Genomic DNA, 25568 nt, shown 5'->3' with positions numbered 1-25568 from the left:
CTGCTGGGTCTGTACCCCAAAGAGATAATGGACAAAAAGACTTGTACAAAAATATTCATAGCTGCGCTCTTTGTGGTGGCCAAAAACTGGAAAACGAGGGGATTCCCATCAATTGGGGAATGGCTGAACAAACTGTGGTATATGTTGGTGATGGAATACTATTGTGCTAAAAGGAATAATAAAGTGGAGGAGTTCCATGGAGACTGGAACAACCTCCAGGAAGTGATGCAGAGCGAGAGGAGCAGAGCCAGGAGAACATTGTACACAGAGACTAATACACTGTGGTATAATCGAACGTAATGGACTTCTCCATTAGTGGCGGTGTAATGTCCCTGAACAACTTGCAGGGATCCAGGAGAAAAAAACACCATTCATAAGGAAAGGATAAACTATGGGAGTGGAAACACCGAGAAAAAGCAACTGCCTGAATACAGAGGTTGAGGGGACATGACAGAGGAGAGACTCTAAATGAACACTCTAATGCAAATACTATCAACAAAGCAATGGGTTCAAATCAAGAAAACATCTAATGCCCAGTGGACTTACGAGTCGGCTATGGGGGGTGGGGGGAGGAAAAGAAAATGATCTATGTCTTTAACGAATAATGATTGGAAATGATCAAATAAAATATATTTTTTAAAAAAGGAATAGAAGGAAGGGATTCATTTTGTTGGGTAATGAAAAATGGGAGATAGAAAACATGTCTAAAACAGAAAATTCCATTCTTTAAATTAATATGGGGACTATAGCCTAAGCCCAAGGTGCCATAGCCTGAGAGGAAACAGAGGAAGTTTGGGGATATTGCATTCACAGTGGGAGGAAAGGTTATATTCCTTTCAAGAGAGGAGAATCTAACAGCAAAGAAAAATCTCATCTTATTGATTTTATATTTCTAGATGAAAGAATTTTTAAAAATACAGAGCCCTATTCAAAGATTGAAGTAGTACCCAGCATCAGTACTTAAGTGGGAACTAGTGTATCAAACTAAAGCATAGACTTAAAATATCACTTAAATTCACTCTGTTGAGGTTTGCTCAGGGGGCATATGGAACAAGTAGAAAGAATATCTTCCCAGAATTATTGTGGTTCCAAGTCTTAAAGACTCTAGAACAGAGGTTCTTAACCTCAAGTATGTAAACTTAAAAAAAAATTTTTTTTGAGGGTGGAGTCAAGATGGTGGCTTAGAAGCAGCAAAAATCAATCCCTCTGTGAAAACCCTTCCACACCAAAAAAAAAACAAAAAAACAAAAACAAAAACAAAGCACTTCGAGGGGAACAAAAAACCAGATACAACAACAGGACAGAGCTGGGGGACCTTCCTACTTGATTCCACTTAAAAGGTAAACAAGAGCAGGTTGAATTATTGGGTTTAAGGGTAAGAAATAAGAAAGGTGCTAGAACCCCTCCTCCACCTACTGTACTGAGACTTAAGTGGTTGGTATGATCTCTGGGAAAGGGCTCCAGTCCAGAGGGAGTATCTTGCTACCACACCTACTTGAGGCTGAGGGCTCTGACCACAGCTGGCAGGGAGGTAGCTGGAAAAGAAGGGCAGCCTAGTCACAGCCTTTAGCCACCACTCCTCTATCTTGGACCTCTGACTCTGGAAGTTTTGACCTCAGGGCACATTCAGTTCTGTAGATAAGTTCAACTGGCTTAATCCAGTCCATCAGTAGTGCAGATAAGGGCAGAAAAGCTCAATCTCCAACACCCTTCCCCTACCTACTCTGTCCAGACCGCCTTTAAGAATTCTGCTGTCTGCAATCCCAGGGCTAAGACTGCAACTGTGACAGTGTACCTTGGTAACCACCATAGGAAGCTCAGGACTCTGACCTAGAAGCTGGAAGAGAGGAGGACTACTTTCACTTTCACTTTCAGTTTCTGCTGGCAGCTGGAAAGATCTGGCCCCAGGGCACATTAATGCAACAGATCAGCTCCATCAGCCTAATCCAGCTAATCAGAAGAGCAGAGAAGAAGCCCCTTCTGGGCAGAAAAGGCAAAATTCACAGATCCAGCAAATAAACAGAAGAGCAAGAATACAGCCAATAAGAAGGGGGAAAGAAGGAAAAAATATGAGCAAACAACAGAAAAAGAAAAAAGAAATTACAATTGACAGCTTCTATTCAGGTAATGAACAAACAACAAATGGAATAGAGGAGGACCAAGGAACACCAAGAAAAAACTTAGGAACTCCAGTGAATTGGACTCAGGATTTGGAAGAATTCAAAACAATTCAAAAAATAATTAAGAGAGGCTGAAGAAAATAGGAAAAAGAGCTTAAAAATCAAAATAGGTCATCTGGAAACAGAGGCACATGAACTTAAAACAAGAAAATAGTTTCTTAAAAGCCAGAACTGACCAATTTTAAAATTAGGCAAAGAAACAATTCAGATATTATGGAGCCATAGTCAGGATTTAAGAGGACCTGGCTGCACCCACACTGATGGACTGTAAGGCATGGAATATGAATTCCGGAAAGCAAGGAAACTGGGTCTACAACCAAGAATCAATTACCCAGCAAAATTGACTATATTCTTGCAGGGGAAAATATGGTCAGTTAATAAAATAGAAGATTTCCAAGCATTCCTCAAGAAAAGACAGGACTTAAACAGAAAATTTGATGCCCAAATACAAAACTCAAGAGAATCACCAAAAGGTAATTAAGAAAGAGGAAAAAAATTTTAAGAGTTCCAATAAGTTAAAATGATTTGTATTCCTATATGAAAAGATGATATTGATAACTCTTAAAAATTGTTATTATCATTGGGGGAGATAGAAGAAGTATACTTAGAGGATACAGTGACAAACTGAATAGGATGATATGTCAAAAAATAAAAAAAACTATGGCTAAAAAAGAGGATAATATTAAGAGAAATGGGAAAAAAGAAAAAATGGGGTAAATATGTATTTCATAAAGAAGCATATGGAGGGAAGGGGGGAGAAGATCAATACAATGGAAGGGTAGAAGAGGATGGGGAAAGGTAATACTTAAATCTTACACTAATTGGAATTGACTCAGAGGAAAGAATAATCAGATCATCGGGGCAGAAAAGTCTATCCTGCCCCATAGACAAATAGAAGGGTAATATATGGTCTGGTGAGGAGTGGATCAATACAAGGGAAGGAGAGGTTGGGGGGGGTCATTTAAAAGGCACTATAGTAAGAGGGGAGGGTTTGGAAAGGGGAGTAACATTAAGAAGGGGAAAGGGAGGAGACTGACTAAAAGTGAAGGGGGGGTATGAGGGATAAGAGAAAAGGCAGAATCAAAGGAAGAAGTCAAAATGGAGAATATACAGACAGCAATCATAATTGTGAATGTGAATGGGATGAACTCACCAATAAAAAGGAAGCAGATAGCAGAATGGATTAAAAACCAAAAATCCTACCATATGTTGTCTACAAGAAATATACTTGAGGCAGGTGGACATGCACAAGGTAAAGGTAAGAGGGTTGTATAAAATTGTATAAATTCAGTATAAAGGTAAGAGGGTTGAGCTGAATTTACTGGGCTGCAACTAAGACAGAGAAAGCAGTGGTAGCAATTATGATCTCAGACAAAGCTAAAGCAAAAACAGATCTCATTAAAAGAGATAAAGAAGGTAATTTCATCTTGATGAAAGGCAGTATAAATAATGAATAAATATCAGTACTCAACATATATGTACCAAATGGTACAGCATTCAAATTTCTAAAGGAGAAACTAAAGTAGCTTAAGGAGGAAATAGATAATGTAAGGGAGAAAATGAAGGAAAACAAAACTTTACAAAAGCAGGACTATGCATAAGTAAAAGGTAAGGGTTTGCAAGAGGGTCTGGTCACAGGCACAGAACTAAAAGAGCTGTTCCAAAATCTGGGGAAGGGAACATTGCAAACAAATGTAGGAAAGCAGAAATACATGCAACCTTTTCAGACCACAATTCAATAAAAATCATAATCAATAAGGGCTTGTGGAATGGCAGATTTAAAATTAGTTGGAAACTAAATAATCTAATTCTTCAAAACTGGTTGGTCAAAGAACAGATCAAAGAAACAATTACTGATTTCATTGAAGAGAATGACAATGAGGAAATAACATGTCAAAATCTATGGGATGCAGCCAAAGCAGTAATCAAGGGGAAAATTATAACCCTGAGTGTATATATCAACAAATCAGAGAGAGAAGAGGTCAATGAATTGGGCGTGCAACTTAAAAAAACTAGAAAGAGAACAAATTAAAAATCCCCAGATAAAAACTAAATTGGAAATCCTAAAACTGAAAGGAAAAATTAATAAAATTAAAAGTAAAATAACTATTGAACTAATAAATAAGACTAGGAGCTGGTACTTTGAAAAAACAAAATGGATGAAATACTGATTAATCTAATAAAAAAGGAAAGAAGAAAATCAAATTAACAGTATCAAAGATGAAAAGGGAGACCTCACCTCTAATAAAGAGGAAATTAAGATAATTATTAAAAACTATTTTGCCTAATTATATTGCAATAAATATGGCAATCTAGGTGATATGAATGAATATTTACAAAAATATAAATTGCCTAGATTAACAAAAGAGGAAATAAAATACTTAAACAATCCTATCTAAGAAAAAGAAATTGAACAAGCCATCAAGGAACTCCCTAAGAAAAAATCCCCAAGTCCAGATGGATTCACAAGTGAAATCTATCAAACATTTAAAAAACAACTAATCCCAATACAACACAAAGTATTTGACAAAATAAGCAAAGAAGGAGTTTTACCAAATTCCTTTTATGAAACAAATATGCTATTGATTCCAAAGCCAGGCAGGTCAAAAACAGAGAAAGGAAACTATAGACCAATATCTTCAATGAACATTAATGCAAAAATCTTAAATAGAATAGTAGCAAAAAGACTCCAGCAAATGATCATAAGGATTATTCACTATTCAGGTGGGATTATACCAGGAATGCAAGGATGGTTTAGTATTGGGAAAAACATCCATATAATTGACCATATCAACAACCAAACTAACAGAAATCACACAGTTACCTCAGTAGATGCAGGAAAAGCCTTTGACAAAATAAAACACTCAATAGGAATAGATGGGCCTTTCCTAAAAATGATAAACAGTATATATTTAAAACCATCAGCAAGTATCATCTGCAGTAGTGATCAGTTAGAAGCCTTCCCAATAAGATCAGGAGTGAAGCAAGGATGCCCATTATCACCTCTGTCATTTAACATTGCACTAGAAACACTAGCGATAGCAATCAGAGAAGAAAAAGAAATTGAAGGGATTAAAGTAGGCAATGAGGAGACTTACCTATCACTCTTTGCAAATTATATGATGTTCTACTTAAAGAATCTAGGGAATCAACTAAAAAGCTAATGGAAATAATCCACAACTTTAGCAAAGTTGTAAGGTTCAAAATAAATCTTCATAAATTATCAGCACTTCTATATATTTCCAACACAACTGAGCAGCAAGAGTTCGAAAGAGAAATTCCATTTAAAATCACCCTAGATGGGCTCTGGTTGAGGATGCATGTGATACCCAGAGGAATCACACATTGCCAATGGCAGGGGTAGAGGGGAGAGGGGGAGAAAAAAAATGGTGATCTTTGTTCCTAATGAATAATGTTTGAAAATGACCAAATAAAATAATGTTTATAAAAAAAGAAAAAGAAAAAGAAAGAAATAAAATCACCCTAGATAATATAAAATATTTAGGAATCTATTTGCCAAGATAAACAGGAATTATATGAATACAACTACAAAACACAACGCACAATTAAAACTAGATCTAAATAATTGGAAAAAAAACATTAGTTGCTCATGTGTAGGATGAACTAATATAATAAAAATGAAAATCATACCCAAATTAATTTACTTATTGAGTGCATACCTATCAAACTACCAAGAAACTTTTTTATTGTATTAGAAAAAATTATAACAAAGTTCATTTGGAAGAACAAAAGATCAAGAATATCAAGGGAACTAATGAAAAAAAAATGTGAAGGATGGGGGCCTAGCAGTACCAGATCTTAAACTGTACTAAAAAGCAGTGGTAATTAAAACAATATGGTACTAAGAGACAGAAGAGAGGATGAATGGAATAGACTTGCAGTAAATGACCTAAGCAAGATACTGTATGATAAACCCAAAGATCCTAACTTTGGGGACAAGAACCCCCTATTTGACAAAAACTGCTGGGAAAACTAGAAAACAGTTTGGAAGAGATAAGATTTAGATCTACATCTCACATTCTATACCAAGATAAATTCAGAATGGGTAAATGACTTAAATATAAAGAAGGAAATTATAAGTAAATTAGGTAAACATAGAATAGTATACCTGTCAGATGTAAGAGAAAGGAAAGAATTTAGGACCAAGCAAGAGACAGAGAATATTACAAAATGTAAAATGAATAATTTTGATTACGGTTTGTACAAACAAAAACAATGCAACCAAAATTAGAAGGGAAGCAAGAAATTGGGGGGGGGGGAAGAATCTTTATAACAAAGACCTCTAACAAAGGTCTCATTTCTCAAATTCATGAGAAACTAAATCAACTGTACAAAAAAATCAAGCCATTCATTCCCCAATTGATAAATGGGCAAGGAGCATGAATAGGCAGTTTTCAGATAAAGAAATCAAAACTATTAATAAACACATGAAAAAGTGTTCTAAATCTCTCATAATTATAGAAATGCAAATTAAAACAACTCTGAGGTACCACCTCACACCTAGCAGATTGGCCAATATGATAGTAAAGGAAAGTAATAAATGTTGGAGGGGATATGGAAAAATTGGGATACTAATGCATTGCTGGTGGAGTTGTGAATTGATTCATTCATTCTGGAAGGCAATTTAAAACTATGTTCAAAGGGCTTTAAAAGAATGACTGCCCTTTTATTCAGCCATACCACTGCTGAGTTTCCACCCCAAAGAAATAAAAGGGAAAAATACCTGCACAAAAATATTTATAGTTGCACTCTTTGTAGTGACAAAAAACTGGAAAATGGGGGGGGGGGTGTCCATTGATTGTAGAATGGCTGAACAAACTGTGGTATCTGAGGTGATGGAATACTACTGTGCTGAAAGGAATGTGAACTGGAAAGACCTCCAGGAATTGATGTAGAGTGACAGGAGCAGAACCAGAACACTGAGGCTGATACCCTGTGACACAATAAAATGTAATGGACTTCTCTACTAGCAGCACTGCAATGATCCAGAACAATTCTGACAGACTTATGAGAAAGAATACTATCCACACCCAGAGAAAGAATTGTGGGAGTAGAAACCCAGAAGAAAAACATATGATTGATCACATGGTTCAATGGGGACATGATTGGGGATGTTGACTTTAAATGATCACTATATTGCAAATATTAATAAGACAATCATAGGTTTTGAACCTATGTAAAACCCAGTGGAATTGCTCATCAGCTCTAGGAAGGGGAGAGAGGAGGGGAGGGAAGGAACATGAATCATGTAACCATGGAAAATTTTTCTAAATTAGTTAATTAATTAAATAAAAAATTTTAATTAAAATTTCTTAATTAAAAAATTAAAATTAAAAAAAAATTTAAATAATTTGATAATGTATTTCAGTATAAGGATATCTAGGTGACACAGTGGACAAAGCACTGCACTTGGAATCAGGAAGACTTACATTCATGAGTTCAAATCCAGCCTCAGACACTTACCAACTGTGATCCTGAGGCAAGTAACTTCACCCTATTTACCTCCATTTCTTATCTATAAAATGAGCTGAAGAAGGAAATAGCAAACCATTTTTTTCTTTGCCAAGGAAACCCCAAATGAGGTCATAAAGAGTTGGACATGACTAAAATGATTCAAAAACAACTTTTTTATTTTATATTTTTTCCAGATTACATATTGATACCATTTTAACAATTGTTTTCTGACATTTTGTAATCCTCTCCATCTCTCCTATTCTTCCCCTTCTTCAAGATGGCAGGTAATAAAATTTGTACATATGTTACCATGAAATACATTTCCATGCTCATCATGTTGTGAAAGAAGACATATCACTTAAACTAGAGGAAAATTCATGAAGGAAATAAAGTGACACCAAAACAGCAATAATGTACAATGATCAACCATGAGTGGCTTTATTATTAGCAATGCAAGGATCCAAAACAACTCCAAAAGACTCATGACCCAAAAAAGGGCATCTAAGAACAACAAATTTCTATTGGTTTCTTTGTTAAGACTATGTATTTTTTTTTTGCATTTAAAAACATTATTCTACCTGCCTTTTGATCCAGCCATATCATGGCTGGGTTTGTACCCCCAAAGAGATAACATGGAGAAATACTTGTACAAAAATATTTATAGCCACACTCTTTGTAGTGGCAAAAAAAAATGGAAAATAAGGGGTGACCATCGACTGGAGAATAGCAGAATAAATAAATTATGGTATCTGATGGTGATTGAATACTATTGTGCTGAAAGGAATGATGAACTGGAAGATTTTTTATGTGAACTGGAAAGACCTCCAGAAACTGATGCACAGTGAAATGAGCAGAATCAGGAGAACATTGTACACAGAAACTGAAACATTGGGGCACGATCAAATGTAACAGACTTTTCTACTAGTAACAACACAATGATCCAGGACAGCATGAAGGAACTTATGAGAAAGAATGATATTCATGATCAGAGAAAGAACTGTGGGAATAGAAACATAGAAGAAAAACATATGATTGATCACATGGTTTGCAGGGGATATGATTGGATTCCAGTTAAGCAGCTGTAAGTAATAGAAATTTACTTGGAGCAAAAGTAGACCAAAGTACTCAGAAGAGAGAGTTACTACAGATTATTCAGCAAGAACTTCTAAAGCTCTCTATCTTGATGCTTTCAAATTATATCAACTATAATTTGAATTAAAGGGAAAGAATTCATACAGCCTGTAATCTAACTATATTTTTCCTATTTAAAAGATTAAGGACAAATTTAGATTTATCTTTTAAAAATTTGATGAAGTTAATAAGTCCTTTTCACTATCCTTACTATTTTTAGAACCATTACTAGCTTTTTATATTCTAATCAACTAATTTTAAAAAATATCTGTCTTGATTTCTTCCTCTTTGCTTATGATAAAGGATGGTCTTCTAGGTAGAAGTAGAGAGGGAATATAGGGGGAAATGTAAATAATGACAAACAAAATATATGAAAAAAATTGTTTAAAAACATAACAACTGCTAAAACTGTGTAAACCTGTAAATAAGTTAACACAGGGTCATAGATTTAGAGCTAGAAGTGACTTGAGAGGTTATCTAATTTAGCTATGAGGAAATTGAGATCTAGAGATGTTAAATGTCTTGTCCAAATTTAACATTGACCATAGATAGTAAAGTAACAGAATTGGAACTTAACTTCAGACTCTGAAAATGCAAGGCTCTTTCCATTGTCCTTTGCTACCTGCCAGGATGATCTAGCAAGGACCTCTTTATGTGCAGTATTTCCATGGATTAAAAATCTTACTGGAGACTACCTTAGTCATAAGACCAGGTCCCTAGCTTTATAGCCTAACTAAAGTAGAATGGCTTTCATTTCATCATTTAAAATAACAAGTCACTAGAGAGATGTTAAGAAAAAAAAAACAGACCTAAAATGCCAATTTATTTTACACTTATTTCATATTACAGTAACACTTCCAAGAAAGCATGGTTTACATAGCCAAGGCAAAATAGCACAAACTGTATGCAAAAATGTCTGGACAGGATGAAAAAACAGGTTTTTCAATTTTCCCCTTGCCTGTAATGAATCTATCCATGCATCGTAAATACTAAATAGGATGGAGACTGTAGCTAGACTCCCTAGAGACTGTCACACTAACAGAAATAAAACCCTATTTCATTATCAAAGGAAGGAAAGATGCTTTGAGCTTTGGGAATAGTTGTTGATTACTGTTGGGAACTTTTGTTGCTTTTTGAGTTACTTCTAAGGGCCTTGAATTAACTAATTCAGGATCACAGTTGGTTTAGTGATAGCTGAAATATTTTTCCTCCTACTAAAAACCAAGAACAAAACGGAATTTGATTTTGACAGTTTTAATGTAACTAGTAGTCCCATTTGGTCTGACTCATGAGTCATACCATTATGAAAACAGTACTCAGGCTGAAGATAATGGGTACATTGGTACAGCCTTCAGGTTATTTGAGTCTACAGCCTACAGCATTTTCCTCAAGTCCAACTTCTGATACAAAGGACTAATATTTCTGGCATACTAATAGTAAAGAGGTTAGGTAGGTGGGACAGTGGATAGAATACAGGGCCTGGAGTCAAGAAGTCATCTTTCTGAATTCAAATCTGGCCTAAGACATTCAGACATCCTGGGTAAGTCACTTCATCCTATTTGTCTTGGTTTCCTCATCTATAAAATGAACTGGAAAAGGAAATAGCAAACCACTCTAGAATCTTTGTCGGACATAACTAAAAACAAGTGAGCAACCATAACAACAACAACATTAAAGAGATCAGAGATACTGAAGTAAGATAATTTAGAGATGAAAAAAATGATCTTCATTCTAATCCAGTTTTTGCCATTCAGATATAAGGCTACCCAATTAGACCAATGCATTAAAAGAAAACTAATTCATTTTGATTGGGGTTATATATTAATTTAACAAACACTGAGAATAAACACATTTTAAGAAAAAACCTAAATTCTCAAATTCCTGTGGAGTAGGCTAAATTCCTCCATTTGGGAAAATCCAGAAAGTAATTACCAAATCCCAGCTAACTAGAATACTTAGCCTATTGTTTAGATGCAACAGAACTGAACAATATTTGCCCAGTGTGAGAACAGGCAGGAATGAGAAGAGAAAGAAAATGAGAAGATATTAATAAATTATTAAGTACAGATGTCCTTTCCACATCACAACTTCCTTCAGTATAATTTCAATATATTGTGGGTCAGCATAAGAAATTAAATGGGATTTGGGGGAAGAGTTTAAAGAAGCTGCAGATTACACAAAGGCCAGCAGATAACCCAGAAAAAGCTTAGAAACTCAGAAATGCATAAGATATTTGTACAGTATTTCGTATTTTGCATTTCTTTTTCATACAGTATTTTTACTTAATATTGACCTACATATAGCCTATGACCAAATCCTTAACCCAATTTTACAATAGGTAAACTGTAAACACCCCATAAAAAAAGAAGAAAAAATTCAGACTTTTCTCATACAAAAAGGAGGGTCAAAAAATTCTGTGTGGATTTTCCAGACCATGGGGGCCCTGAGCCTCAATTCCCTCAATGGGGAAGGGACACCTGTAATTGATTTTATAAAAGGATCCAGAAATATAAGCATGTCATAACAGTCCAGTGTAAGAACTTAAATATCTATGACAATGACACATAAGACATACACTTTTACATAAATTTATATATAAATGAATAGTGATAGCTGGAGGTATCAGAGTCTTATTCTCTAAAAAGTCAAGAACAACTGATCAATGGAGGCAGCTGGGTGACTCAGTTGATTGAAAGTCAGGCCCAGAGATGGGAGGTCCTGGGTTCAAATCTGGATTCAGACACTTCCTAGCTGTGTGACCCTGGGCAAGTCATTTAACTCCTATTGCCTAGCCCTTACCGCTCTTCTGCCTTAGAACCAATACCCGGTATTGATTCTAAGATGGAAGGTAAGGGTTTAAAAAAAAAACAGCTGATCAATAGTAGACTGTTTGGCAAAACACAGAATTTGATTTACTATTTTAAATGAGGGGTCAAGGAATATATAAGGTAACATGGAATGATAAAATAAGATGAGATCTAATCTCACAGTCAATGGCTTAACTGTTGGCAAAGCACTCAATCTCGCTGAATCTTATTTTTTTCTACAAAAAAGATAACACTCCTTGCCCCTACTATCTCACAGAATTGATGCAAAGATCAAAAGAATGGATGTCAAAGCCCTTTGTGAACTGTGAAGTGCCACAAACAGGAATTTTCTTTTAAAAGAAGTCCTTGGAAAGTCAGAACTCATAGTCAAATCTCCATTAAAGAGGCAGGAGAGACTCAACCAAACAGAAACATGCTTACTCATGTTAGATTAGACCAATATACCTTAGAAAATGGGATAATGACCCTTGAGGTCCTTAGAACTAATCACCCCCTTAGAGCAGCTAATTTTAATTAGTGTTTTAATTAGCACATTAGTTCAGAGAAATATCCAGTGGGACTAAAATGTGGCAATTCAGAAGTTACAATGAAATCAGCATACAGAAAAAATAACTATATTCAAGGCAACAGTTGCAATGCCAGACAGAAACCAGTTAAGCCCTTACAAATACAGAATATCAACATTTCATATAATTTACAAAGTAGGATATCATTTATTTTACCTAATGTGAATTCAGCTTTGAAGAATCTGTGGTCTGTTAAACTAAAATAATGTAACAATGTTACCCAGTTCGGACTTAAAAACAATTCTACCTTCTATTCATATATTTCATACTTTTTAGAATAGCTTCACATCTGTAATGTCCCATTTGATCTTAGTTTGACCTAAATAAGGCAAGTAATCCTCATTTTGCAAATAGTGAAACTGAGACCCCAAGAAAGTAACTCTTTGCTAATATCATTAAAATTTTAAAATGCCAGAGACAGAACTAGAACCCATGTTTCCTTACTTATATAGTGTCCAGAGTCCTTTCTATTAAACCATTAAGAAAGAAGGCAAGTATAGTCCAGATTCAGGGGATGCCCAGTCATTTCAGAAATTCCTATGTCCTACGAGTAGGTACAAACTAGGGATAAAAGGAAGGGTATTCTGAAAGCTTTGCCAAAGTTGTCCCATCAGGAAGAATATTGCTACTATTTCAAAAAAATCTATTCGATACATGCTATGCAGACAGCTAGGTTACACAGTAAATAGAGTACCAAGCCTGGAGTTAAGTTGACCTGTGTTCAAATTTGGCCTCACACATTTTCCAGCTGAGTGACTCTGAGCAAGTCACTTAATTCTATTTGCCTAGCTTTTGCCCTTTTGTTTTAGTTACTAAGACAGAAAGCAAGAGTTTGTTCTGTTTTTTAAATACATACTAATAGTAAGATCTCCTCAGAGTCCTATCTGACTGTGACATGGAAATGAACTTGGGTTCTTGAAGACTGGGTAACAAAGCAGGAGGTTAGGCAAGTTCTACTTTACCGAAAAAGTTTCTGAGAATTACTCACCCCAAAAGACTTAGTCAGCTGGGCCAAAAATCACTCTAGCTAAGAACAGAGGCTCATCACCAGTATGTTGGCAATTAAGCAAGGAATTTTTTGTACATGACAATTCATGTTAAAAAGAAAATTTGAAAGTGGCTCAGCCCTGTGCAATCAGTCTCCTTCTACTTCCACAGCGAGAGTAATAGAGTAGTAAAGGGAACAGAAGATGCTAAGATTTTCAGTTTTTAGATCATCTGTCAACCTTAACTTTTGTTCTGTAAATGTAAAAATTTTATCAGTGACCAATGAATTCAAATTCTATTCAAAGGACTGAAACACATTTATGTTGATATTCTCACAATGAACTCAGAAGACAAGAACACATTACAAGTGAATAGAAAGATGGCTCCCAGGTTCTGTGAAGAAGTAAAGAAGTTGGTAAAATTGATTTCATCATGTACTTTTGGGCAATAAATGCTATGTCATGAAAACACTTGGTCTTCATATTTCATGATGCTCATGATGAGAACAAATGTAAAGATCTCCTTGAAGAATGTTGCAGCTTTGGCTGAATCAACATATTGCAGAGGAAGAAGAGTTACAGAAAATTCTGTAAAGAACATCCAAACCAAATCAAAGGATCGTTGGCACCTTAATGACTTCAACAGAAAGGTGAGCATGGAAGTGGATGATGAAAAAAATATTGGAAAGGAGAGACCATATTTTGAAAACAAAAAGGATTGTAGATTACTAAAGAGCCTCATGACTATATATCATTGATTACTTTCTTCCCAAAGAATTTTGGAAAGTCCCAGCCATGGCAAGCACCAAACATCACTATAAAAAAAAAATGAAATGGGTTGTACCATAATAGACAGGAAACTACTGATCACTGTTGTGGAAATGATATCAGATTTAACTGTCCCTGTACAGTCAACCCATTGATGAGTTAGACTAGACCACAGGTTAAAAAAACATCAAGTCAGAAAACTGAGAAGACAATGTAAACAACTGCAATAGCTTCAATCTGAACTATTAAAATAAGCCACAGATACTCAAGTGAGGAAGTGGAAATGAGCAAAGATAATGACCTTGATTAACATCCCTTGATGAAAAGTTTGACCTACATAAAATAATCACTACAATGAAGCAGCCAAAAGAGCCTGAATCCCAGTATAGCCAGCAGACACTTGATCTCCTTGCCAAGAAGAGATATAGCAACCAAGAGAAACACTGGTTTAGAAAATGAATTCATTTTCAAAACATTAGAAAGGAGGGTGGCAGACTCCTCACAGCAAGGCTCCACAAAGTAAAAAAGAAAAAACAAGTTTCCAGAAAGATCATCATGAACCACTTCACCATAAAAATATTCTTAAATGGAACTGGAGTAAGAACAGCAAATAGACATAAATAGGAACCAATTTGTAGATGGTTATATGAATATCTATTTTTATTATCAGTGACAGAGCATTTGGATGATGATTCCTCAGACCCTGATTTACTATGGCACTTGGGATGATGTAGGAGTAGCACTCAGGAATACCTGGCCTAATTACTTTTCAGCCCTAAACACTGAGAAGATCTGTGCTAGAGGAGATTCATCCTTCATTTTAGAAGAGAATCAATGACATCACAGGGATGAGGTCTTGAAAGCACTGAGAAATCATTTGGTAGGATCTCTCAAGGAGGCAAAGATATCAAAAGAATGGGTAAAAAAAAAACCTCAGATTATACCAATACCCAAAAAAGTCAACTGAAAGTTCATCAGTTACTACCAACTCATACTGGCCTGGTTTTTAATCTTTAAAAAATGTTCTTGGAAATGTTTAATACATAATGTTTGAAGATATCCTAATGATTCTCTACAGAAAACTTCTACATTACAGTAACATAATTGGCTGAAAGGTTCAGAGAATTAAAATTACTTCTGTTGTGTACTGTTTGTTGATTACAAAAAGCATATGAATTGGTAAAGAAAAATGCAGCTTGAGAGGCTTTCCATCAATAAGAAGTCTTTCATGCATATGTTAAGATCATACAATACTTAATAAATGTAATCACAAAGGTAACTCTCTTCAATGATCCTCTAATTAATGTCAAGTGAAGCAAAAGAGGTAATGTTCATCAAAGGTATTTACTGTGCCCATGGATGGCATCTTAGATGTAGATAATACCGTGTTGAGTATATTAAGCACAAGAACATTACAAGGTCTTTTCAGTGAGACCCATGATTACTCAAAAAAAAAAAAGTCAATGTGACAATTCATACAGTAAAAACTAAGTTGATACAAAATGCCAATGATTCCTATTATGATATACCATTGAATGACCACTTCATCAAACCAGTATACCCATACATATATCTGGGGCAGGTACAGTACACTAATGGACAATAAAATGAGCATGGAATTGAATAAGAAAGAAAACAGGCTAGATTGCATTTAAGAAACAGCAGGGTGTATGGGATGCTCAGGGAGGGGTAGTATCTCTGGTATGGAGGGCTTGTCATGCCCTCCTAGGGCAGCTCTCCAGCCTCTGACCCCCATTAATTGCTAAGCCATTGTCAGTAATCTTTTGAAAAATGAGGAAAAACTGGGAATATATTTCAGGATTACAGGCAAGCAAATATTTTCCCAGTTTTCCAAAAAATGGTTGAGGTCCTCAAATAAGCTGGTGAGCTTAATTTCAATTCCTGGTAATATTCTGTAATGTGTTTTTAAAGGTATGGTTTGTAAACATTTATGAAGAAAACCTTTGTTCAGTAACAGGTGTATTGGCTATCTTCGTGACATGTCATACTGATAATAAAACATATCTCCTGCCCCTTTGACAGAAGTGGTAGACTAGTGGTGCAGAATGAGACTTAAATTTTCAGTCTCACTGTGTTGATTTGTTCTGTTTGACAATATTCCAAGGGAGACCTTCAGTGGAAGGAATGTTAGTGGATAGTAATAGAGATGTGAAAACATTTTCAAAGGAAAGAGAATCAGCAAGACACTTAAAAAACACAAAAGATAAAGAGATCTGGAATAAACAGCACTATTCTGTTAACAGTTTGTTAAATCTAATATACACTTTTAAAGTATATATAGCAAAGGTTTCCAATTTCATATACTATCTTTTTTGTTCTTTGCATATTTAAATGTTTGTATTTGATGATGTGTTAAATTCATAATTTAAAAGGCAAAATTTTTTAAAGAATATGTCATAGACCAACATAACAGTGAAGGAAAATAATAAATGTTGGAGGGAATGTAGCAAAACTGAGACAATAATACATTGCTGGTGGAATTGAATTCTGGAAGGCAATTTGGAATTATGCCCAAAGGGTTTTAAAATAATGTATGTCCTTTGATCCAGAAATATCAATCCTAGGTTTGTATCCCAAAGAGATTTTTTAAAAATGGGAAAAGTTCTGTTTATACAAAAATATTCATAGTGTGGAAAGAAAACTAGACTAACAGTTTGTGTGGGGGAAGGGCCAACTGGGAGTGGCAGTTGGGTCTTGTGACTAGCACTTCCTTCTTGCCAGGAGAGGTCTTGCGTCCTGGGGTTGGAGGAGAGTGGAGCTTGTTCAGCCCAGTCTGGAGTGGCATGCTCTTCTTGGTTCAGCCCAAAGACACAGGCTTCTAAAGGTTAGAATTGTTCTTGTTTGTTTCTGTGTACTGCTAAGATTCTGAATTAGAACGAGAGTAGATAGGAGTGGGACAAACTCTCTGCCAGCCTCTGGGGCCTGGCCTCAGGTCTGAAACTGAGAAAAACTCCAATCCCAAATAGTTATTAAACTTTATGTTATTTGAATTCACAGTCAGATAAGTGGATTATCTTTTCTGGTCATAGAGGGAGCTGAACTTCAGTTTCAGTCATTCAAAGACAAACCGTCCTTATTGGACCCCTGCTGTTTCCTCTCAGCAGGGGACATCTCCCTCCCTTGCCTCACCAGGCAATATTCCCTCTCTCCCTTTAACTCCTCCTTACCCCTATACAAACCTCCCATTAACCTCCTTTTATCCCCTGTTTTCCAATCTTCCTATTTCCTTTCCCAATAAATATTACAATAGCTGTGCTTTTTGTAGTGGGAAAAAAATGGAAAATAAGGGGATGTCCCTTGATTGAGGAATGGCGTGGCATATGATGTTGATGGAATACTATTGTGTTATAAGGAATGATGAACTTTTTGATTTCTATAAGACCTAGAAAGATCTACATGAACTGATGGGGAGTGAAATGAGCAGAACCAGGAGAGCATTATACACAGTAACTGAAACATTATGGGACAATCAAATGTAATTGACTTTGTCACTAAAAGCAATGCAATGATCCAGGACAACTCTAAGGGACTTATGAGAAAGAATGCTTTCCACATCTAGAGAAATATCTGTGAGAGTAGAAATCCATAAAAAAAAATATGATTTATCACTTGTTTGTATGGGTATGTGATTTGGGATTTTGGTTTTAAAAGATTATTATGAAAATGAATAATATGGAAATGGGATTTGAGTGATAATATATGTATAACCCAGTGAGACTGCTTGTCAACTCAGGAAGAGGGGAGGAAAGAGGAGATAGAGACAACAAGAATCATGTAACCATGGGGAAAATTTATTAAATAAAATTAAAATAAAGAATATGGCACATCAAGCTAATTTTATTGCCCCTTTGAAAGAGTTAGTAGACTAGTGAGAAGTAGCATAGTGTAACATAGCCAGGAAGAACAGATCCAAGTTGTGCTTTTTATACATGCTAGCTGTCTGACCCTAGAGCACTCAACCTCTCAGTGTTCCAGGCAATTCTGTTAGATAGCTATAAATGTCTTTAAATGCCAGTCTGCATTGATAGGATTTCCTCAGCAGGAAATCAATGAGATCAATAGTCCAATACAAAAGACTATAACAATCATTTTAGGGTTGTGACCTAATCTAAATTAATTTGGTCACCAGAGAAAATCCCAAATAAAATACCCAAGTCAGTTTGGAAATTTATGGTGATTTTAATTAATATAGAGGGAAGAAATTAAGGAGAAGAGAGAGAAAGAGGGTATAGGATTTCTCCAGCCTGGCCTGTGCCAGGGGGAGTTCAAAGACCTCTGCCACGAGGTCTTTCAAGAAGATTAGAGGTTTTTCTAAGAGGATAGTGTTTGGAAGGTAAAGGAGAAAAGAATCAACCTAAACTCTGAGAGAGCTCAGTGAAGATGCCTCACCTGAACTAGGCTACTAAGCTTCTCCCAGTATGGTATCAAGGAAAATTCACCGCCAACCCCAGACATTAACTGCCACCATGCCAAGATGCCGAAACGCTCAGCAAGGTGCCGCCAGAGCCACCTCTCCGTGGAAAGAGACTGGAGAGAGGAAGTGACGTGAAACATATAGAAGGTTTTTACATCACTTTCCTGCATCTCACATGTACCAATGGTAGCTTAAGCTTGACTTAGGACAGCCCAGGGGTCTGTCAGTTGTTTGATTTGTCATTTGCTAGCACATGTCTGTCATAGGCCATCCTCCTAAATACTTAATCCTTAAGTATGGGTGTAGACATTCCTGTTCTTGTTAGACTAAGTAGGGTGGAGTAATCTAAAGTTCACAATACAAAATACAAACAAGATTAATAGATCAAAAGAATGCCATGCACATGACACATACCTAAATCTCTCAACCACTACATTTCTGGTCAGCTAGAGACTGCTTCACATACCATCCATCCAGCCATGAGAACATTACAGTCTATACAGTGTGATCATCTTGCTATGTTCTCTATGACCTCATGTGTTCTCCCCTTCTTTCTACTTATTGCCTTTACTTTGGAAATGATAAACAAATCAATACCACCATGGCTACTTGAAAAGGCATAAATTATTTATTGCCCTGTAGTTCTCCTAACAATCCCTGTGACTTCCTAGACCAAACTTCCTTCCCTGGTTATCACTGCTCTATATGTAATGACATGTATATGGTTATCAAAATTTAAACTGCTCTCCAAAATTACCAATGATCTCCTAATTGCCAAATCCAATGGCCTTGTTTCAGTACTCATCCTTATTCACATCTCTAGTATATGACACCCTCTCCTCTTGGGTGTTCATAATACTACTTGCTCTTAGTTATTCTCCTTTCTGTCTGATCACTCCTTCTAAGACTTCTTAGCTAAATCAATATGCCTATGATAATAGATATAACTCCAAAGCTCTGTCCTGGGGCCTTTTGTCTTCTCTCAGTGATTTCATCAGCTCTTTTGGATTTAATTGTTATATCTCTGCAGATGATTCCTAGATCTACATCTCCAGCCCTGGTCTTTCTGCAGAACTACAGTGCTACACCACCAACTGCCTATTGGGCATTTCCAATAGAGTGTCTCACTCAACATATCCAAAACCAAACTCACTATCTTCTCCTGCCCCCAAATCATCACTCTCCCAAACTTTCCTGATATTATCAAGGACACCACTATCCTTCTAGTCATGCAGGTTCTCAACTTCAGTGTCATCTTCAACTTCTTATTTATTACTTAACCCACATATCTGATCAGTTATCAGATCTTGTTTATATCTCCACCAAATCTCTTCCATCCATTCCCATTTCTCCATCCCATAGTTTCTACCTTAGTTCAGGCCTTCATCATTTCTTGCCTAGACTACTATAATAATCTCCTATTTGATCTCTCTCTGCTTCAATCATCCACATAGGTGCCAAAGGGATTTTACTTAAAATCCTTCTTTTTTGTTATTATGAACCTGATAAACATTAACACAAACATTTCTATACAAAAGAACAGAAAAAAGGGTTACATGAAACTATTCATCTATCTTTGTTACCTACAATTTTAAAAATTTATTTCAAAAGCATTTTGCTTGTCCCTGTCTCAGTGATTTTTCTAAAGCATAGTTCTGCCTATGTTACTCCTTTGCTCAATAAATTCCAGTAGCTGCCTATTACTACTAGGACCAAATACAAACCTATTTGCTATGTAGTTTTTTCACAACCCTGTCCCAGTTTACCTTATTAGCCTTATTATTTATTATTCCCTTTCTAATTCTCTATAGCCTAATGAAACCATTTCTTTTTTTACTGTTTCTCATACGTGACACAGTTATCATTTGTCTCCATGTTTTTGCACTTTCCTGACACCCAGATCTGGAATATACTTACTCCCTACCTACCTCCACTTCTTAAAATATCTGGTTTCCTTCAAGTACCATTTTCTACTTGAAGACTTTCCTAAGCCCTATGGCTACACATTCTTATCCCTGGTTTATATATGAGTGTATTTGCCTATTTTCTCCCTCCTCAGCATATAAGCTCCTTGAGGACAGAAGTTGTTTCAACTTTGCTTTTGTATCTCCATTTCCTAACACACATAGCCTGGCACATAATAGACACATAACAAATACATGTTGCTTGAGTGGTCTTCTAATTAAAATGTAAGCAAAATACTTGAGAATAAGATTTATTCACTTTTGCATTTTTATTTTCTGTTCCTATAACAGTACCTGGTACCTTTTGGTTCTTTAAAGGAATTGCTCTACTTGAATCAAAGGGCATAAATAGTATCAACAGGAAGAAAATGCAAGAGGCAAATTTCAGTTTCACATAAAAGAAAACTTTCCAATAATCAAAGTTGTTCAAATCTGAGTAAGTCCCCTTAGGACGGAGTGGGGTTTTCAAATGGAAGCTACTTGTTAGAGATGTAGAGGAGATTCTTATTTAGGGACAGATGAGGCTAGATGTCATTTGAGGTCCCTTCTAACTCTAAGATCCCAAGATTCAGTGAAAGAAAATTCTCAATCTAGACAGAGAACCTTTAATTCCCATATGCATTAACCTTCTCTACAAACATGGTCTCAGAACTCAAGTTCACTCTTCCCAAGGGCAAGCTAGAAGGTACTGATACAGTGGGAAGCTTTAGGGAAGGAGAGAGTTTTTCCTTAAGAAGAAAATAAGAAAGTTTGGTTTAAGAATATTTGTCATTTGCAAATATAAAGGGATGCTGTCTGAGACTGCTCTCATTTCAAGAATTCAGTCAATTTCTTCTTATGATGTGGTTCTCCTATTTTCACAGATTTAATTTGATCTTTAGTACAGCAACTCTCCTCTTTCCAAACTCACCCACTTCACATCCTTTCTCTTGCCTCTGCCCCCTCACCAAGACATAGCTGATGAGGCATTGAAAGAATTTCTCCATCACATACCAGGTTGTAAAGCTCTCTACCTCTTGTCTTAGACTCTTAGAGAGATTGAGGGAACAGTCACAATTAGAAGTATGGGGAATGAAAGGAAATACAGTGGGGGAGTTTAGAAAGAGGTGAATTTTTAGTACAGAAGATCACCATTTTCATCACAATTCATTTCTGGTAACTGTATCATAAAGCTTATCGTTTTTAAGCAGACTGTCCCCCACTTCCTCTGCAGGAACAATGTTAAGATTGAGAATTGTGTTTCTTTGTGTCTTTATTCCTCTCCTGGGTGAATTGCTGACTCATACCCACAAGATTTTCACTACTATGCGGTAGAAAACTCTTCAGTCCTGGGAACTCACTCTATTTCTGGGCTACTGGCAGTTAGGAGGTACAGCAGATAGAACACTGGGCCCAAAGTCAGGACAAGTTCAAATCCAGTCTCAGACACTTGTTTTCACTGTGCGTCCCTGAGCAAATCATTTAACTTGTATCTACCTCAATTTCCTCAACTGGGAATAATAGTGGAGAAAATAATAGCACCTACCTTACCTCCCAGAGTTGTTGTGAGGATCTAAATGAGGAAATAATTATAAAGCATTTACCAAAGTTCTTAGCATTATTTAGAGAAGCACTATATAAATGTTACCTATTATTATTACTTTTTCACATTGGAAGTACCCTCAGCCCATGAGGCCTCTCTCTCTGATTGGCTGGTTCTTCTCAGACTTCTATTTTAAGGAGTGGGCCCAGGCCAGTCAAGTTTTCATTGTTCTCCAAGCTACATAGCTGATCCATCTCCATAGGCCTTTTTATGCCAGGCCCTATCACCACCTTCCCCACCTTTATAGCCCTCCATTTATATATTGTCTTAAATCATTAGAATATAAGTTCCTTGAGGGACAGGATTGTCTTTCTTTCTGCTTATATTTATATTCTCATCACTTAACACAGTACTTAGAATACATTTAATAAATTTAATTTAATAATTTAATAATTTAATAAATGGTTGGTGGCTCACTGAGCACTCATTGTTAATAAATGTTGGTTATGACCTGAGGGTTATAAAAGCAAAGATGTGCCTATAAATCTCTATAAATGATTTAAAATGGGAAATTTTTCTCCTACAAAATAGGCAGAAATTGATTATACAAGGGGCTGCCTCTAATGTTCTATAAAGCACATCAATCCTTTTATTCTTCTAGGAACTATGATTTTATTGGCATAGATACTCCCTTCCATAGAAAACAACTCTCTATGATTAGTAGATGGCCTAAGAGATTTCTGTGGCCAAGAAATTCATCATCTTGGAAGCTTACTTGCTCACTTAGCCAGACAGGTTCTTAGATGACAAAAATATCATCTACCACTGGACATAATTTTTATTATTCAGTCTCTGTTATGTCTGACTCCATTTGGAGCTTGTTTATCTGCCAAATATTGTGGAGTGGTTGGCCAGTTCCTTCTCCAGGTTATTTTACAGATAAAGAAACTAAGGCAAACACCATTAAGTGTCTTGCCTAGGGTCACACAACTAGTAAGAGCCAAGGTTACCTTTCCACCACAATGAGACATCAGGGTAGGACTCAGTCAATATAATAACAATAGGAGGCATTCATACAGTGTTTTCAGGTTTGCAAGGTACTTTATATACTTTATCTCACTTGATTTTCACCAATAACCACAAAGATTATTATCAGCCTTTTATAGATTTTTTTAAAACTGAGGCTCACAGGCAAAACTCAAACTCAGGTCTCTGACTTGAAAGCCAGTGTTCTTTCCATTCCTCACTGTGGCCTCTCTAACACAGTCATACGGGACCTTTGCATGTGCTGGTGTGGTGCTACTTTTACCTCAGTATATTCTCTGAGAGGAAACCTCATACAACACAATAAACAACAACAAAACACACTTGTTAAATGCTTATTGTATACATATTACAGTACTTGATGCTAATGTTACCCAGATGGAAATAGAAGGTATCCAGATCCCCAGGACCTTAACATCTAACAGTTAATTATACAAATAAAAAGCAGTCCTCCTAATTGTATTGATTCACTCAGGTGCAATGGTTCTCAGCCTTTTTGAAAGGAAGAGTTGCTTTTAATTTATCTAAAGACCCAAGATGACTCAGTGAATATGTCAGGTGAAAGGACTGAAAATAGCAAAACCTCCAGGGAAATCAGAGCTACCAATGGCACCTCCAGAAATACTGGGAGTCCTGGCAAATCTCAGAGTGGTTTGGGAAATGTCAGTAGAAAATGACTTGTAAATAAATTCAATAAGCACTTATTAAAAGCCTACTATGATTCAGAAAATAGAGGCAGAAAGACAGAATAAAAACTAGTTCTTGCATTCTCTCTCTAGGTGAGTTTTTCAACTCTCAAGGCTTCAGTTATCATCTCTCTGTCATGGCACTCAAATCTCTATAACTATTCCTTATCACCTTACTCAACTCCATTCTCATATAATCAGCCATGTACAAAACATCTCCATATGATGGTCTGTAAGCATCTCAAATTCAGCATGTCCAAAATAGAATTCTTTATATTTTCCCCAAAATGTATCCTTCCTCCAAACTTTCCTCTCTGTTTATCCTTTCCAACCTTTCATAACTCAGATTCAGTCTGTGATTCAAATGAACAATCTTGATTCTTCCTTCTCCCACTCTAGCCAATGATTGCCAAATGTTGTTAATGTTACTACCACAACTCTTGCATCTAATTCTTCTCTCTATGCCATCTTCACCTCTCAATTCAACTAATGCAATAGCCTCCTATTTGGCCTCCTAGCTTCCAACTTTTCTATTCTCTATTCTCCATCTCCCACACAACGCCCATATTGGATATTCCTAAAACATAAGTCTGTTCATGTCACTACTCTACCCAAAAATCTTCCATAGTTCCCTATTGCCTTTAAAATAAAGTACAAAATCTTCAGTCCAGCATTTAAAACACTCTCCCACTTGTTCCCACATAGCTCCCCAGTCTTAATACTCTTTTAAGAGTTAGAGTCAAATTGGTTTGCTAACAATTGCTTGTACATGACATTCCAACTCCTACCTATGTGCCTTTATGCATATTATCTCCCCAAGTCTTGAATATGCTTTTTTATCATTTCTACTTCTTAGAATCTGTTTTCCTTCAAAGCTCAGGTTGGGCTTTCCCCAACTCCACACTTATTGGTACTTCTTTCCACTACAAGTTACCTTGTTTTTTACTTCACTAGTATTCATACTGTAACCTTCATGAGAATGTGAGCTCCTTGAGAGTAGGGAGTATTTTATTTTTGTCTTTATATCCCCAGAAACTGCCATGGTATCTTACATATAATGGGCAATTGATACATATTTATTGAATTAAATTTAGATAGTATATTCTACTAGGGAAATATGATATGTACATAAATAAGTAAATACAAGATAATTTAGAGGGAAAGATTCCTAATAACCGGAGAAGTCCAGGAAAACTTCCCATGGGTACCTGAGTTGAGTCTTGAAAAAAAAAAATAAAGTTTCTAGGAGGCAGATACATGTGGAAAGGGAGTGTATTAGAGGCTTGTGGTACAATGTATGCAAAGGCATAAAGGTGAGAGGATAGGAAAAAAAAACACGAGGTGTGGGCAGTAGTCAATGAGTGGGTATGACAGGATTATAGAATACATGAAGGAGAATAATAAACCTGGAAAGGCAGACTAGAAATAGATGATAAAGATCTTTAGATACAAACTAAAGTTTGTATTTTATCCTTGAAGTAAGAAAGCATCATTGAGAAGCTTCTTAGGTAATAGTGAAACATGATTAGACCTACTTAAAGGAAATTATTTTGGTCTGGAGAATTAGAGAGGAGAGAGATAAAGAACAAGGAAAGCAATTAAGTGGCTATTATAGGAGAGATGAAAGTGATATCCAGGAGAGAGTGATGAAGATCTTGGTTAAGGTGGTGGCCAGGTTAGTAGAAAGATGGATACACAAAGAAGCGGTGATAAAATTTACAAGACGGGGCAAATGACTGCAAATGTTAAGAGTAACTAAAATTGCAAACCTGAATAATAGAAACAAGAAAGTCTGAAGGAATGATACGTTTTGGTATTTTGCCGATTGTTAAGGGAAAGGAACATATCACAAATTCTGTTTTGAACCTGTTGAGTTTGAAATGCCCATAGGATATAAAGGTAAACATATCTAAAAGATAGTCAGTGACCAACCAAATAATTTTCTGAGATCTACTAGTAACTGAATTTGGTCTTTTAATGGGA

At 36.0% G+C, this 25568-nt stretch overlaps 1 protein-coding gene across 5 annotated transcripts in view; it reads right to left on the bottom strand.

Annotated features, from left to right (window-relative positions):
• STK35L3 (serine/threonine kinase 35-like third protein) overlaps nt 1–25568 on the bottom strand; it is a 135024-nt gene that overhangs the window by 42071 nt on the left and 67385 nt on the right. The gene's annotated exons all lie outside the window — the stretch shown is intronic.

Source organism: Monodelphis domestica, chromosome 1 (assembly GCF_027887165.1).
Source record: "Monodelphis domestica isolate mMonDom1 chromosome 1, mMonDom1.pri, whole genome shotgun sequence".
Taxonomy (NCBI): Eukaryota; Metazoa; Chordata; class Mammalia; order Didelphimorphia; family Didelphidae; genus Monodelphis; species Monodelphis domestica.
The sequence above is the reverse complement of the archived record's forward strand: the minus strand, read 5'-3'. Positions and strand labels throughout refer to the sequence as shown.